Here is a 15,435-nt window from a genome sequence, read left to right on the forward strand (position 1 = left end):
CACCCAGCCTCGGCCCCGCCCCCTGTCTCCTCACAGCCAATCATCGCTCCGTCTCGCCACATGGCCCCACCCCTCCTTGCCCCACTCCCAATCACCGCTCTGTTCTTGCCCCGGCTCCGCCCCCCGGCTCGGCCCCGGCCGGCTGGGTTTCCCAGAAGTGGGCGGGGCTTTCTGCCAAGTAGTCTCCGCCCCTCTATTCTCCGGGCGCTGTCGCCCTGCGCATGCGCGTTTCGTCGAGGGGGGCGGGGTCGGGAGCGGTCGCCGGTCCCCTCACGATCCTCCGCCATGTTGGCCGTGGTTCTCGCCGGTCGCGGGCCCCGCCGTGTGCCTTCGGGCAGGGGGTGACAGGCGTGTTGAGGCCACCTCGGAGCTCCCTCGGAGGTACCTCGGTGCCGCAGTAGCGCGTTTTCCCTGTTAGCGCGTTTTCCCTGTCAGCAGCCGCTCCAGAGAGTCGCCCATTACGTTGCTCTTGGCTCCGGAAGCTGAGACATTCTACTAATTTTTTTTTTTCCCTTGTCTAAGACTCCGTCGCCCTTTCCTGGTGAAATGACAAGGGAAGGGCTGCCGGACTGTGCCCTCCCATGCCGGCGCTGCTCCCGGCGGTGGGGAGTGGGAGGTGTCAGTCCTGCTGTGGGGAGATTTTCGAGTGCTAGAAGTTTATGATTACTTAACTCTCATCTCCCCAGTAAACGACACTTTATTATTGGCTTATACTTTGCCCAAGTACGGTTATGTTTTGCTTTGACACTAAAGGAAGCGGTGGGTGTGGGTGATTTGGTCCTTGACTCAGTGAGGTGGGGGAGCCATGGGAAATAGATCGTTTTAGAGGTCGTTTCAGAGCTTTCAAAAAAGGATTCTGATGAACTTAGAGAACCATAGAAACATGGATTGGATTTGATTGGAAGGGACCCTAAAGCCCATCCAGTGCCACCCCTGCCATGGCAGGGACACCTTCCACTGTCCCAGGCTGCTCCAAGCCCTGTCCAGCCTGGCCTTGGGCACTGCCAGGGATCCAGGGGCAGCCACAGCTGCAATGGGCACCCTGTGCCAGGGCCTGCCCACCCTCACAGGGAGGAATTGAATCCAGTGCTTATTCCTTCTGGATTTGGACTCCTCGTGTGACACAGGAACAGGGAATGATTCACGGCCCTGGCAGAGTCTGTGTGTGAGAACTACAGGGATGGTGCTTGGAGCAGCCTTGGGCAGGAGCAAGCTCCCACATCCCCCACCTTCAGCATACACTGGCTCTGCACAGGGGCCTCTTGCTCAAACTCCTTGCACAGTTTGAATAGAAATTGTAATTTCCAACAACTCTTTCCTAGGAGGATTCTACTGTGTCAGTTGGTGATTGAGTTGCTTGCACTCAGTGATCTTAGAGGTTGTTTCCAACCTGAAGGATTGTATGTTCTGTGTTGCAGAACAGTCCCCTGTTGCCCATTTAACTCAGGGTATGAGCCCTGAGTCAACACGTTGCAGTAGGTCACTGTCATATTTCATGTGTTGTAGTCGACAGGATTTTCTGCAGGTTACTCCAGAACTTGTGGAATTGGTTAAAGTGTGCATGAAAAATATGGGGAGTGGGGTTGCTCTCACCAGCTCAGCCCTCCAAGGAGAGAGCTGGTAGATGAAGGTGGTTTTCAGTCCTCCCTGGAGCAGCTCTGGGTTGGGTGTATGGAGCAAATTGAGTTTTGGGTTCATGTTCTGTGTGCTCTAGTGTTTGGGCAGAATGGGTTAGAGTCACAAAGCCTGGGGTCCACAGAACCTCCAACATCCCCGAGTAAAGAATCATCCTTACAGAGTCAGAGACTCGTTTGGGTACGAAGGGACCTGAAAGTTCTTCTGCCATGGGCAGGGACACCTTCCACTGTTCCAGGTGGCTCCAAGCCTCGTCCAGCCTGGCCTTGGGCACTTCCAAAGATCCAGGGGCAGCCACAGCTGCTCTGGGCACCTTGTGCCAGGGCCTCACCTCCCTCCTGGGGGAGCATTTCTTCCTAATTCAAGCTGAAAGAAACCTTGAAGTGAGGCAGGAGTTGTGATAATAGCTGGTCACAGCATTTGACATAATTTGCTTTTAAAGGTCTGAGGTTATTTTTACCAGAGTAGTTGAGGTGATTGTGGTGTTGCATTTAAGGGTATTTATGACCTTGATTTTTTTATCATGGTGGAAAGAAGAGCAAACAAAGCTTTTGACAAAATATAAAAGACCTTAATACTCATGTTGTGGGTTTGAACAAGCCAAACTTTCCATTGGAATCATGTTCTGTAGTTGTTGGGGATGAGGGAGGAAAGGAGGGGGAGAGGATTGAGAAAAGCACACGTGGAGTTTGTCACAAGCCCAGGTTCAACACTGAAATCCAGAACACTCTGCTTTTCTCTTGTGGTTAAATTGTGCGAAATGAATCAGTGGTCTCAGTGTTACTGGCAGAGAGGTTTGTCACTCTTGGAGCTGTAAAGAATGTCTGGAGGGCACGAATGAAGTTTGATTGCTGTGACGATGACGCTGCAGTCAGCGAGCCACGGTCGCGGCACAGGTGCAGCTCAGAGATGGGGAGAGCCCTTCAGCTGGGAGCAGCAGGAGCACGTCCTGATCACCCCGAGCTCCCGATAGCTCTGCAGCCGCAGCAGTGCCTGCAGCAGGGTGAGAGCACCGCCTGTCCCAGGCATCGGAGCTGCAGCGGCGCTGGGCCCGGCGCTGCTCTGCCCTCCCGGCTCTGCTCTGCCTTCCCAGCTCTGCCCCTCCCGGCTCTGCTTTGCCTTCCCAGCTCTGCCCTGCCTTCCCAGCTCTGCCCTCCCGGCTCTGCTCTGCCTTCCCAGCTCTGCCCCTCCCGGCTCGGCTCTGCCCCTCCGTCCTGGTTCAGGGGCTGCTACGGCCGGCTCGGGTTTCTGTTGCGGCAATCAAACCCACAAGTAGCTCTGAGCACCAGCACACATGGAGAGAATGCAAATACAGCTGTGCTCCTGTTTATGGAAATAGCACAGGGCATATCTGTACTTGGTTTGAAGAGTTAGCACAAATAGCTGCATTAATAATTGCTGCAAAATATGCAGTGTCCTCCTTTCAGGTGCCCCAGTAGTGTCAAATCTACTTCTGTGATTACAGTTACAGTTCAGAGAGCACCCATGGCCTCACAGAAATCTTCTGTTCCTGCCTGAATTGATTATGGTGATCCACTCTGGGACCACTGGTCAGGAAAAGCTCTTAGCTGGGAGCTCCTGATCTGTTACCCCACATTTGGTGCTCACTGCATGTGTGTGAGCCAAGAGCAGCAAGTTACAATGCAAGGACTCGAGCTAGGCAGGGCTTTGGCAGCTTCAGTCTGGATCCAGAGATGGAGACAGCTCATTCCACCTTGGCTCATCTCCAGCATCATCCCACCAATCCCAGTGTCATGTCACCATTTTAACAAAGGAGAATTCTGATCACTTTGCCCCAGTGCCACTCCCGCCCATGCTGTCTTGTCCTAATCCATCTCCTGGAAGCTGAGGTCCAGCCCTCATGGGTGCTGCTGAGCTTGGGGCATGGGAGGGGTGGGGGTCACTGTGCTTTATGTGCTGGCATTCCTAGAGTCTGTTCTTGGGTCGAGGCCTCCCCTCCTTTGGGTTGTGTTGGAGTTTGGTGTCTGGCCATGGCAGCTACACTGGAGAACCTGTGTGGAGGGTGACCCTCACAGGGGACATTGGGCACCTTATCCAAGAGAAGAGCTCCTCCAGCAGGTGCTGTGGGGATGATGACAGAGCAGCTCTGTCCTCCAGTGGGGACATGGGGTTGATGTGCCAGCTGCACACACCCCCCTGTGAGTGAACACTGGAGCTCTCAGAGCCGAGGTGGTCCCACTCAGACCACGCTGCTCTCACTGTGACTTTTGGAGCCACCTTGAGCCAAAGTGACAAATGGTCTCTCTCATTTCTGTTCCGTTCTTCAGAAATTCATCCTGAAGCAACTGCTTGAAAACTTCACCATTCAAAAGTTTCACTTCCCAAATAGTGCTGCGCTATAAATACCCTGTGCAGTGGGATATGACATTTACTCCCACACAAGACACAGCAGGCTTTGTAACTTGCAAACTCCTTAACCCTTGAGTGAACACAAGGTAAGGAGCTTGTGGGACAGACTCGTGTTGCAGCCTGTGAGCTGCTGTAGGCTGCTGGAAAGGAAACAGGAGGGGAATTGCACACAGAGTTACTGCAGTTAGACTGGAAAAACTCACTTCTCCTAGCTGTTTGAACTCCTCAGAGGGATGATGTTGCTTTAGGAATATTAGTGCTTTATTCCACTCTTATCAACTGATCTCAGAGCACTTTCCTGTCCAAACCAAAGAAGTACTTAAGTTACTTTGCTTTAATTTCCGATTCTGCAACTGATTTATGATCCTTGACAAATTTCTTAGTTCCTTGGTTTCATTTCCGTATAAAACAAATGGTAACTGCTTTTCTCTTGTTCTTTACATGTAGTATATATGTATACTAGAGTCATGGAATGGTGTGGCATGGAAACCCAAAATGAGATGGAAAGCCCATCCAGTCCTACCCCCTGCCATGGCAGGGACACCTTCCACTATCCCAAGGTGCTCCAGGCCCTGTCCAGCCTGGCCTTGGACACTCCCAGGGATCCAGGGGCAGCCACAGCTGCTCTGGGCACCCTGTGCCAGGGCCTTTCCACAGGGAACAATTTCTTTCTTGTCATAGAATCAGAGAATGGTTTGGCTTGGACGGGACCTTAAAGGTAGGGAACAATTTCTTTCTTGTCAGAAAGAATCAGAAAAATCTCTTGAATCAGAGAATGGTTTGGCTTGGACGGGACCTTAAAGTTCATATATGTATAGATGAGATAGATAGATAGATAGATAGATAGATAGATAGATAGATAGATAGAATAAAGACAGGCTCTGTATCTGTCGGGTGCACTGACTGAAGTGCTGGGGTGCTGATGTTTCATAAATATACTATAGAAATATATAAATATCTTCTCTCTCTCAGTATACATGTGTCTCAATGGGCATAGGTTTGCAATATTTGTATCTTTCCTATTGAGAAAGAGCTGAAGTCACCTAGAAGGGTAGATTTTAAAATGAGTGGGTCATCTTATCTCATCCCCTTGCATAACCTCACCTCGAGCAAGGGGTGTGTCAGGGCAAGTCAAGAGCACAGTTGTCAGAGCAGCCCAGTGCTGCTGCTGCTCCTCTGTGGGTAATACAGCCCAGGGTTTTAAAAGTCTGTGATGTTGGCATGTGAGTGTTTGTCTGCTGCTTAAAAGACTTTGCAGAGAGGGTTAATGAAGCTGTGTCCAGGAGGTTTAGGTTGCAGATCAGGAGAAACCTCTTCCCCCCCAGAGGGTGCTGGGCACTGTTCAGGCTCCCCAGAAAATGGTCCCAGCCCTAAGGCTGCCAGAGCTCCAGGAGTGTTTGGACAACACTCTCAGGGATGCACAGGGTGGAATTGCTGAAGTGTCTGTGGAGGGCCAGGGGTTGGACTGGATGATCCTTGGGGGTTCCTTCCAACTTGAGATATTCCATGATTCTGCGAGAGAATGTCTTGGGATATTCATGGCTCTATGAGAGAAATGAATCCTAGCATTGGAAATGGGCTGGTTTCATCTCCCTGGGGTGGGGCATATGATAACAAATAAATTCAGGCCTTTGTAGAAGGGGTTTGATTCCGTTCTAATCTCAGTTCCATGACATAGATGTGATCCCTCCCAAGTGCTTGTGCCAGCGAAAATGCCTCAATGGCTTCCCAAAGTTTTTCATCAGCTCTTCTGAATGCCAAGCAGTTCCAATTAATGAGAGACTGGCCCTGCAGGGAATACACTGCTGCACAGCTTCCTCTTGTCTTTGCCAAACCACGATCCAGCCGCTTGTGTTCCTGAGCAAGTTCTGCTTTGGGCTCTCGGTGCGGGGCTATCGCCAGGAAACACACGGCAGGCAGGGCTCTCCTGTGGGGAGCGGGGCCACAGCTCCTCGTGCCTGCTCATTTCTGGGCAGGAGGATCAAGTAAACATCGATTTTCCCTCTCTGCTGCGAGCTCAGCTGGGGATTTCAGTGCTCCTCTGACCGACTTACGTGGAGCTGAGTCTTGATCAGAGTCTGCTGCAGAGGCAGTGGCACTACCTTATCAAAGAGGAAATGAGCACTGGGAAGACAAAACTGAGATTATTAAAAGTAGCCTCTGATTTTGGGTCATGGGTGCTCAGTTTAAGGAAACTTAAGCATTCTTTTTCTTGTAGATTACAGGATTTCTCTTCCTGTGATGATTCCTTAACAGCTTTCCAAACTCAGCTCCCTAAAAATCACTTTTCTGGGAGTCCCAGGTTCACCAGAAACAGATATCATTCACCTCAGATACTTAGGAGTGTATTAGAGAATAAGCCCCAAATCTTTGTCAGAGTATTACAATAGGCATGGGGTGGTTTTCTTTTTAAGCCCCAGTTCTGGTAATTAAGCAGTAAATGAAAACTTCAAATGCTGCTTTTTGAAAAGGAATTGTTAATATACAGTTTGTAGAGATCAGGCTCATGAATTGTGAGAAGTTGAGAAGTTTATGTTTCTATTTGATTGAATACTCTTTTTTTAAACTGATGACTCTTAATCTAAAATAAGCAATACTTTCCTCCCAGTGAGCTGGTTCTAATTCGACTCTTTGTACCCCTTTGTTGTTGTTCGTTTTGGGGGGGCACCCCGGGGTGTCCCCGGAGGGCTCCCTAGGCTGTGAGTGGGCTGGCAGCAGCAGGCAGGCAAGGAGACTCCACACGGCTTTGGGGGTGCTGATTAGAAGAGAGTTTATTGGGGGTCCCATCCCCGGGAGCATGGTGGTTACTGAGGGAGAAGGGGGGAGGGGGAAGGAGGGGGGGAGGAAGAGCCTAGGGGAAGGAAGGACTAAGAGGGGAGAAAGGCTAAGAGAGCGACTGGTCTGGTCTCGCTGGAGCGGTTTAAGAGGGAGAATGAAAATGGGCGCGGAATCAGATTTGGGCCAATGGGATTACAGATACAGGATGGTTCAGGGCAGGACCACAGGCTTAGAATGTACCATACATTTTGGAGGGGTGAGACAGAGCATACCATTTAAATAAAATGCAATACTACAGCCCTTTGTCAAAAAAATGTCCCAAGTACAACTTTACTCATTAGCACTTTGAGCTATGTATCCATTCTTTTGGGAGGGAAAAGTGTGCTGGATTTTGTGACCAGCATCTCAAGGGACTTTGTCTTTGCTGATGTGTAGAGATGAAGGGTGGGAAGTCAATGGAGATGCCTGTGCACAGTATTTATGGAGTTTTCATCCTCCATGGAGTATTTCAGCAGCAGGAGGTGCCAGTGCTGACATTCCCTGCAGGTTTTGTTCTGTGTACAAAGAGGACTTTGTCCCTAGATAGCTGCTCTGGTCACATCCCTCTGTGGTTTCACTATGAGCAGATAAAAAGTTTGCTGTTAATGCCACACGCAGCTGAGCTCAGGAGTGCCAGGCAGGGTCCAAAAGCCACTCTGGCTTGCTGGGACTCCAAGCTGAGGTGTGCAGGTCATTCCAAAATAACCCACAGCTTGTTGCATGCAAGACACGTGGAAAAAGGAATTTGGCTTTATGTTTCAGCTGAGCAAACTGGTGGCTGAACTTCCACTGCAGGGTTATGGCAGCACTTCACAAAATCACAGAATCATTCATGTCAGAAAAGACCTTTAGGATCATCAAGTCTGACCATCAACCCTGCACCACTACCGTGGCCACCACTAAACCATGGCATGAAGGGCCACAGCCACACACTCTTCAAACACTCCAGGGATGGTGGCTCCACCACTGTGCTGGGCAGGCTGTGCCAAGGCTAGACAATCCTTTGGGAACAGCTTTTCCCTAATATCCAACCTAAACCTCCTCTGGCACAACCTGACCATTCTTCCTGCCCCATCACTTGTTAGCTGGGAGAAGAGGCTGATCCTTACCTGGCTGCAGCCTCCCAGCTTTGCAGGGCTCTCGTGTTGGACAGCACTGGGGTCATTCCCTACATGTGGTTTGTTCCTTCCACAGGAGAACACAGCACTCACTGGGCAGGCTGGTTACAGGCAGGTTTGATTGCAAGAATTAATCCAGTTAGCAATTTTTAAAGGCCACAGGATGAGGACACAAATTGAGTGGCTTACTTGGGTTTCAATGTCTCCTCTTCCCTGTATTGCAATAGTCTGTAAATCATAGAACCATGGAATGGTTTGTGTTGGAAGGGACCTTAAAAACCATCTCGTTCCACCCCCCTGCCATGGGCAGAGACACCTCCCACTATCCCAGGTTGTGCCAAGCCCTATCCAACCTCCCAGAGAACTATAATATATGAATAAATGGTCATTTATATGAATAATATGACCATATATGTGTCCAAATATGACCATTTATATGAATACATATGACCAATAATGACACAATATATTAATAAATGACCATTTTCATGTCACTTTCTCTCTTTCCTCAGTCCAGAGGGAGAGCAGGAAAGTGAACAACATCACATCTGGGCTCCTGCATCTTAGACAAGACTTTGTCATCATACTGGGACTGATTATTGCTGGACAACAAATCCCAGGGCTGGAATGCCTCTCCTATGAGGACAGGCTGAGAGAGCTGTGGTTCAGCCTGAAGAGGAGAAGGCTCAGAAGAGACCTCAGAGCCCCTTCTAGTACCTAAAGGGGCTCTAGGAGAGCTGGAGAGGGACTGGGGACAAGGAATGCAGGGACAGGACACAGAGAATGGCTTCCAGAGCCAGAGGGCAGGGATGGATGGGATATTGGGAACTAGGAATTGTTCCCTGGCAGGGTGGGCAGGCCCTGGCACAGGGTGCCCAGAGCAGCTGTGGCTGCCCCTGCATCCCTGGCAGTGCCCAAGGCCAGGCTGGACATTGGGGCTTGGAGCAGCCTGGGACAGTGGGAGGTGTCCCTGCCATGGCAGGGTGGCACTGGGTGGGGGTTTAGGTCCCTTCCCACCCAAACCATTGTGGGACTCCGTGGTTTACAGGATCCCAGGGACAGGTGTGCAGGGCTGGTGTTACCCGGCACAAAGCCCCAGCACAGGGGCCGAGGGAGGCAGCTTTGGGCACTGTGGGGTGGCCTGGGTGTCAGACCCGGCTGTGTCCGCAGGGGCTGCCCTGGGCTGGGGCTTTAGGCACCGTGTCCAGAGCCCACCGTCCCTCTCACTGCTGGTCCCTTCCTGGTCAGGCTGAGCCCAGCCCTCATCCCCTGCTCACGCCGTGGTGAAGCAGCAGGGCTGGCTCCGGGACAAGGCGTTGGGAACCCCTCTGCTCCCAGCACTGCAGACGTGGGCTTTGGAACCAATCTCAGACGGACAAACAGCGTGGGACGGAGCCCACACAGCTCCAGGCATTTCAGCTCTGCAGTCGCCGTGGAGTGCCAGAATGTGGGGTCTTGTTGCGAAACATCCCGAGTTCCTGTCTGCCGGGTGTGCGGGATCCCCTGCCTGTGCACAGCCTCTCACCGTGTCGGGAAAACCTGCCCCAGCTTCCTGGAATCCCTGCTCAACCTCCTGCGAGGCTGGGATGCTCCGAGCGCTCGCTCAGGGCGGGCAGCAGGGCCCGCTCCCTGCGCCGGGCACGGACCCAGCGGGGTGGAAGAAGAGCAGAGGAAATCCCGAGAGCGCCGGCACAGGGAGCCCTGCGGGGGCGCAGCTGTCGGCGGCTGTTGTGCAGTTTTCCCTTCTGGAATGTCTCCTTTCATCCCAGCCTCTGGCCTCCACCTGAACCCTCTGAAACCCCGAGCAGTTCTTTGCTCTTACAGGCATTGAGATGGTCTCAGCTGAAGCCCAGCAGCTGCTGCCTGTGTGAGGCGCTTCTCCGCCGGTTCTGCCCGGTGCTCATCCCCTGCCTTGCGAGGAGGTCGGCACAGCTCCATGTTGCCATGTCCCCACCTCCTCCGAGCCGCTCCCGGAGCTGCAGAAGGGACGTGGAACTGCCATGCTCAGTATCCTCCGAGCAGATTTCTTTACCTGGCTGCTACATCCCGTTCCCAGGTTCCTGCCCCGCTCCAGGCTGTCACCCTGCCTCAACACCTCTGCCACCACCTGGGACCTCACTAGCACTGTTTACAGTGCTAATGCCAGTCACTAATTTTCTCTGATTGGAAATATGAGATAATGTTGGAAATACTCAGAAATTTTCTCCTGTTTCTCATCTGTGGTGAGAAGGGCTAATGAGAAACAGAAAAACAGAAATGCAAAGGCTTTTCCCTTCCTCCCAACTACAGTCCTGCTAGAGACATTCCAGCTCCAGAGATTTACTCACTGTTGACTCTGGGTATTCTGTCCCTCTCCTGATGTCCCCAGCCACCCACACAGCTCCTTAGTCCAGTGACACCTCCCTTGGTGCTCTCTCCCATAACTCTGTTGATCTCCTGCTGTTAAAGTTGTATGTCCGTCCATCCATCCATCCATCCATCCATCCATCCATCCATCCATCCATCCATCCATCCACTTGTCCCTCCCTCCCTTTATTTCCCAGTGACCCCTTTGCCCATGGACAGAAATCCCTCACAAACCTCAGAGCTTTAATTCCCTCCTTGTGATTAATTTTTAACTTCCCAGAAGAAGGATGATCTTGGTGGAGGGAGCCCAGCTTGGCATGGTCCTCATTCCTGCTGTTGTGTGAAGAGAGATGGAGAAAATTACATCCAGAGGCCCAGAGCTGGGCATGGAACACGGGCAGCATGTCCAAGGTAATCCCATCTGCAGGAGCTTACAAGAAGCCATTACTTCTCCTGGAGCCTAAAAAGGAGAACGATTTCCTTCACCAGGTTTGACAGCAAGATGTGGGGTCACTGGGGAGATATCCACAGACAGATCCATCAGGGCTGATGGCAGGAGAACTACAATTAATATTAGGTTGCAAAACGCAACACCTGGAGTATCTTTGCTTTTCTAACACCAAAAATGTCCTTTTACCAAACAGCCTGAGAGCTCACAGGCAGCATTATCTGGACTGAGAAATGCAGGGCCTGTGAGGCACCTTCAGCTGCTGTGACAGTAAATCCTGGTAAGAAAAATTCAGCAGAAGCCTGGTCAGCCAGAGCACAGGATCGAGCAGGGGCATGGCACAAAGTCAGTTTTACACAGACCCCTAAAGCAGCAGTTCTCCAGCAATAGCAGCTGGCTCAGCCTTGGCTTTGGAAGTTTATTAAGATAAATCAGAGACTGGAATTTCTAATTAAATTAAACTAGACTGTAAAAAATGTATAAAAATGGAAATGGGCTAAAAATTCCATCAGATATTTGGTATTAATCCAACACAAAAATGTGTGTGATGCTTTAAAGGGAATTATGTAATAATCTGGTCAAAATAACAAAGCCTTTAAAGCATCCCATGGGATGGGGATTCTGCCTGGAGGTGGGATCCATAGGGAGATAAAGAGGAAATTCAGCTAAATGGCAAAGGCAACATGGAGCCGCCTCCTTGTGATTGCTGCTCTGGGACTGGCTGCCTACACTGGGCTCCCACAGCCCCAGCGCTGGGCTCCTGCAGCACTGGCACAGGTTGCCCAGGGAAGCTGTGTCTTGGTTTGAAAAGCCAGGTGTCTGCTAAGGAAGGTAGGAGCCTCCTTTGAAATGGAAAATATAGCCCCCCCCCCCACTCTGAGCTATTATAATTTTGAAATTAAGGGGCTCCCAGGCAAAGCATTCCAGCCCAAAATTCCAGTCCAGCCCAGCTGAGCTGTACCCAGAGTACAGTTGTTGATTTCCCTCAGCACACTCAGGTGAATTTGCACCTTTCCCTCTGTTCCCAGCTCTGCAAAGCTGAGGTGTTTGTGTTCACAGGCTGTGCTGCTCACCCGAGGAATCCAGTAGCAAGAGCAACAAAAAAGTAATGGGCTGGAAAAACACAGCAATGACCCCCGTAGTGAATCTGCTGGGTCTCCAGACAAGCAAATTCACACTCTGCAGAGGACACAGCATTGGCTCCAGGGCTAAACCAGCCCATTCCCACAGGGCTTCTGCTGTCCTAGACCCATGACCTTCTGGTTAGACCCTCCTCCCCTCCATGGGGAGCTCTTGGTCAGAAAAATATTTCCATCTGTCATTGGGAGGTTGCCTGAATTGTTGGTAACTTAATAAATGCTGGAAAGAGTCAGCTCAGACTGTTACAAATCTGAAGTCTTCAGGTGTGGAGCCAGGCTGGCAGAGTTGGGGGTGTTCAGTCTGGAGATGAGGAGGCTCCAGGGAGATCTTAGAGCCTTTTCCAGTGCTTAAAGACCCTCCAGGAGAGTTGGAGAGGGACTTTGGACAAGGGCCTGGATTGACAGGACAAGGGAGAATGGCTTCCCACTGCCAGAGTAGATGGGATATTGGGATGAAATTAGGAGGCCCTGGCACAGAGTGCCCAGAGCAGCTGTGGGTGCCCCATCCCTGGAAGCGCTCAAGGCAGGAGTGGAAGGTGTCACTGCCCATGGTGGGGAGTGGGAACAAGGTGATCTTTAAGGTCCCTTCCAGCCAAACCATCCTATGATTCTAGACTGAGCATAACTAAGAAAAGGTTAAGCAGTGACTCGATCATGTTCTCCAGTGGAGATTCTGATGTTAGAGGACATTTATTTTAACAACAGAAACACCAGTGCCAACAGCCAGGAGCAAGAAGGAGGCAAATCCAGGCTGGCACAGAAGCAGGAGAGGCTCATTGAATCCACTTTAACTTCATCAGTGAACCAAAATTAAGTGTCTGTCTCATCTCCCACAGTAATTTATGCATTAAAATCAATGGCTCCTGCCACAACAGGGAATTGCAGCACAGGATAAGCTCAGGGTTGTGTCCCCTCCCTGCCCGTGTTGTGTTACACTGTCACTGGCTTGACTGAGAGACGAACTCTCCGGTTTGGCTCATGTAACACCAGACACAAAAAGAGCTCATTCATCAACGGGATCCCAAGATGCTCTTGCAACATCACGGGGAAAAGCTGCTGCTTTGCCAAGTTTAGACGGGGACCTGATTCTCTTTGTGCACCAGGCTCAGACATGTCTTAGCAGATCAAAGAATTGTCATAGATAAGAGCAGACACTCTCATACTAGATAGAAGCAGTTCCTACCTTGTGACGTTAAAGAAAAGTTCTTCTTTTTTAATGTAAATGCACACTTTTAAAAATCACTTCTAAAAAATAAGAAATCAATGACTTAAGAAAAACTGGTCTGAGGAGGATGTTGCATCTCCTTCTGCTCACAGGACACTCATTCTCCCCTCCCTTCCCGAGGCATTCATCAGCTGGGTAAGGAGCCTGGATAGGGCTGTGCCACCTGGAGCCACATGCATTGTCCCATGTTCCTTCAGAAGGATGCAGGATTTCACTGCCTGTCTCACCAAAGCTGCCCAGGGGATTTTCAAGAATTCAAAGATCACTTTTGCAAGTGATACCATTTTTAGGACTATGCCCTCAGCTCCTGGGCACTGGGAACAGCATCTCTGTAATCAGCTCTGTATTTGTCCAGTTATGAGTGAAGGGTCCAGCAAATACCTGCAAACAGCTGCAGCCATTGGGATGGATCCCCTTGCCACCTTCCTGCAGCATCACCCACCGGGAGGTGTTTGATTCATGAGCTGCTCTGGGAGCCCAACCCTTGAATCACCTGTGCTGTGACCATTCCAACCTGCACGTGGCACAAGGACTTGTCCAAGGGACACCTTGAGTCTTCCTCAAAGAACTCTAGAGGGTTCACCTTCCACAGAAAGCATTCCAGAGAAAGGAACGGAGCAGGGAAGGGTCTGGAGCACCAGGAGCAGCTGAAGGAGCTGGGGGGGGGCTCAGCCTGGAGAAAAGGAGGCTCAGGGGGGCCCTTCTGGCTCTGCACAATTCCTGACAGGAGGGGCAGCCAGGAGGGTGTCGGGCTCTGCTCCTAGGGAAAAAGGGACAGGACAAAAAGAAACAGACTCTAGTTGTGCCAGGGGAGAGAGTTAGGTTGGATGTTGGGGAAAATTTAACAATGGAAAAGGTGTCCAGCCCTGGGATAGCCTGCCCAGGGCAGGGGCAGAGTCACCCTGCCTGGAGTGGCTTAAAAGGTGTATGAATGTGGCATATGGGGGCATGGGTTAGTGGAGGGCTTGGCAGTGCTAGGGGAACAGTTGGACTCAATCTTAGAGGGCTTTTCCAACTGAAATGTTTCTATGATTCTGTGATGCTTAAGGAAGATTTGGGCAGGATGGTGCTGAAAAATCTGCCGAGCTTCTGAGATTGTGCCCACCCCAGCTCTCAACCACAGGTCAGCTGGAGCTGGCAGGGCTAATTCAGCTACTGCAGGTTCATTTGGTGGCTAGATATTGAATTTCTGGACACTGAAATGGCTCTGGCTCTAAGCTAGAGAGAGCTGAAGGATGGCAGGGGGCTGTCCTGGACATGCTTCCCTGTGTCACATCTCATGCAGGTAAGGACAAATCCATCCAATTCCCTGGGAGCTGTGGGCAGAGATGGATGGGGGCTGTGCCCCAGTTCATGTTCTTTGACACTGAAATGCTCATTAATGAGGCAGCTTTAATCAGACCCATTAATGGGGTAGATCAAAGATAATCTGGCAAAGCACCTTGGCACCAGCTGGCATCAGAGCAAGGACTCCCCAGCAGAAGCTTCTGGAGCTGAAGCCACTCCCTGTGGCTGCTGCCCCTGGACTGCTCCTGCCCCCATGGTAGCTCCTGGGTTGGGGACAAATGCACAGGGGGGACTCAAATGTCCCTCTGACCCCCATGGGGGGATCCCCCAGTGGCACTGCACCCACCAGCCCCTCTCAACCATTTCTGTAGGAATTATTGATGCTGCAAATGAGAATTTGGATATTTGCACCATCAGTGCCTGGGGCAGGCTGGCCTGGTCCTGGTCACTCGTGCCCCTGTCCCACATCCGTGTGTGCCTGACAAACCAGCAAACCCAACCAGTGCCCAGGTCTCTTCCAAAAACAATTACCTCATGTTGAAGCCATTGAGCATGTGATTTCCCAGCCCGACACTGAGAGCCTCCCTCCTTCAGAGGGAGAGGAGCTGTGCAGGAGCCAGCTGGGATTCAGCAGGAAAGGCTTTATCCTCTCTCCAAGGACAGGGGGTCCAAGCAGGACTCTGCCCAGGAGATGGGACTGCCAAGGCACCATGCAGGACTGCACCCTTCAGAGAAGAAAAGCCTTTAAAGCTTTGAATCTGTCTGAATTTGGATATTTCCAAAGAGGGAGTTTGAATTGGGGCAGAGGGGCTGCACCTGCCTGGTTTGGCACATTGAGGTGAGGGAATGTGAGGAAATGTACCCTTGGTGAGCCCCAAACTCTGTACAGCACGTGGCACCTGGCTCTGATGGGGACAGACAGTGTGGCTGAGCTCCATGGCAGCAGGATCAGGCTTTGTTCTGCTGCCAGGTTCTTGCCAGCACCTCATTCCTTGTCCCACTTTCCCTCAGCCTCGTGATTTGAGGAGGGAAGCGGGGAACCGCTCGGTC

This window comes from Onychostruthus taczanowskii, unplaced genomic scaffold (assembly GCF_017590055.1).
Source record: "Onychostruthus taczanowskii isolate IOZ18803 unplaced genomic scaffold, ASM1759005v1 scaffold151, whole genome shotgun sequence".
Taxonomy (NCBI): domain Eukaryota; kingdom Metazoa; phylum Chordata; class Aves; order Passeriformes; family Passeridae; genus Onychostruthus; species Onychostruthus taczanowskii.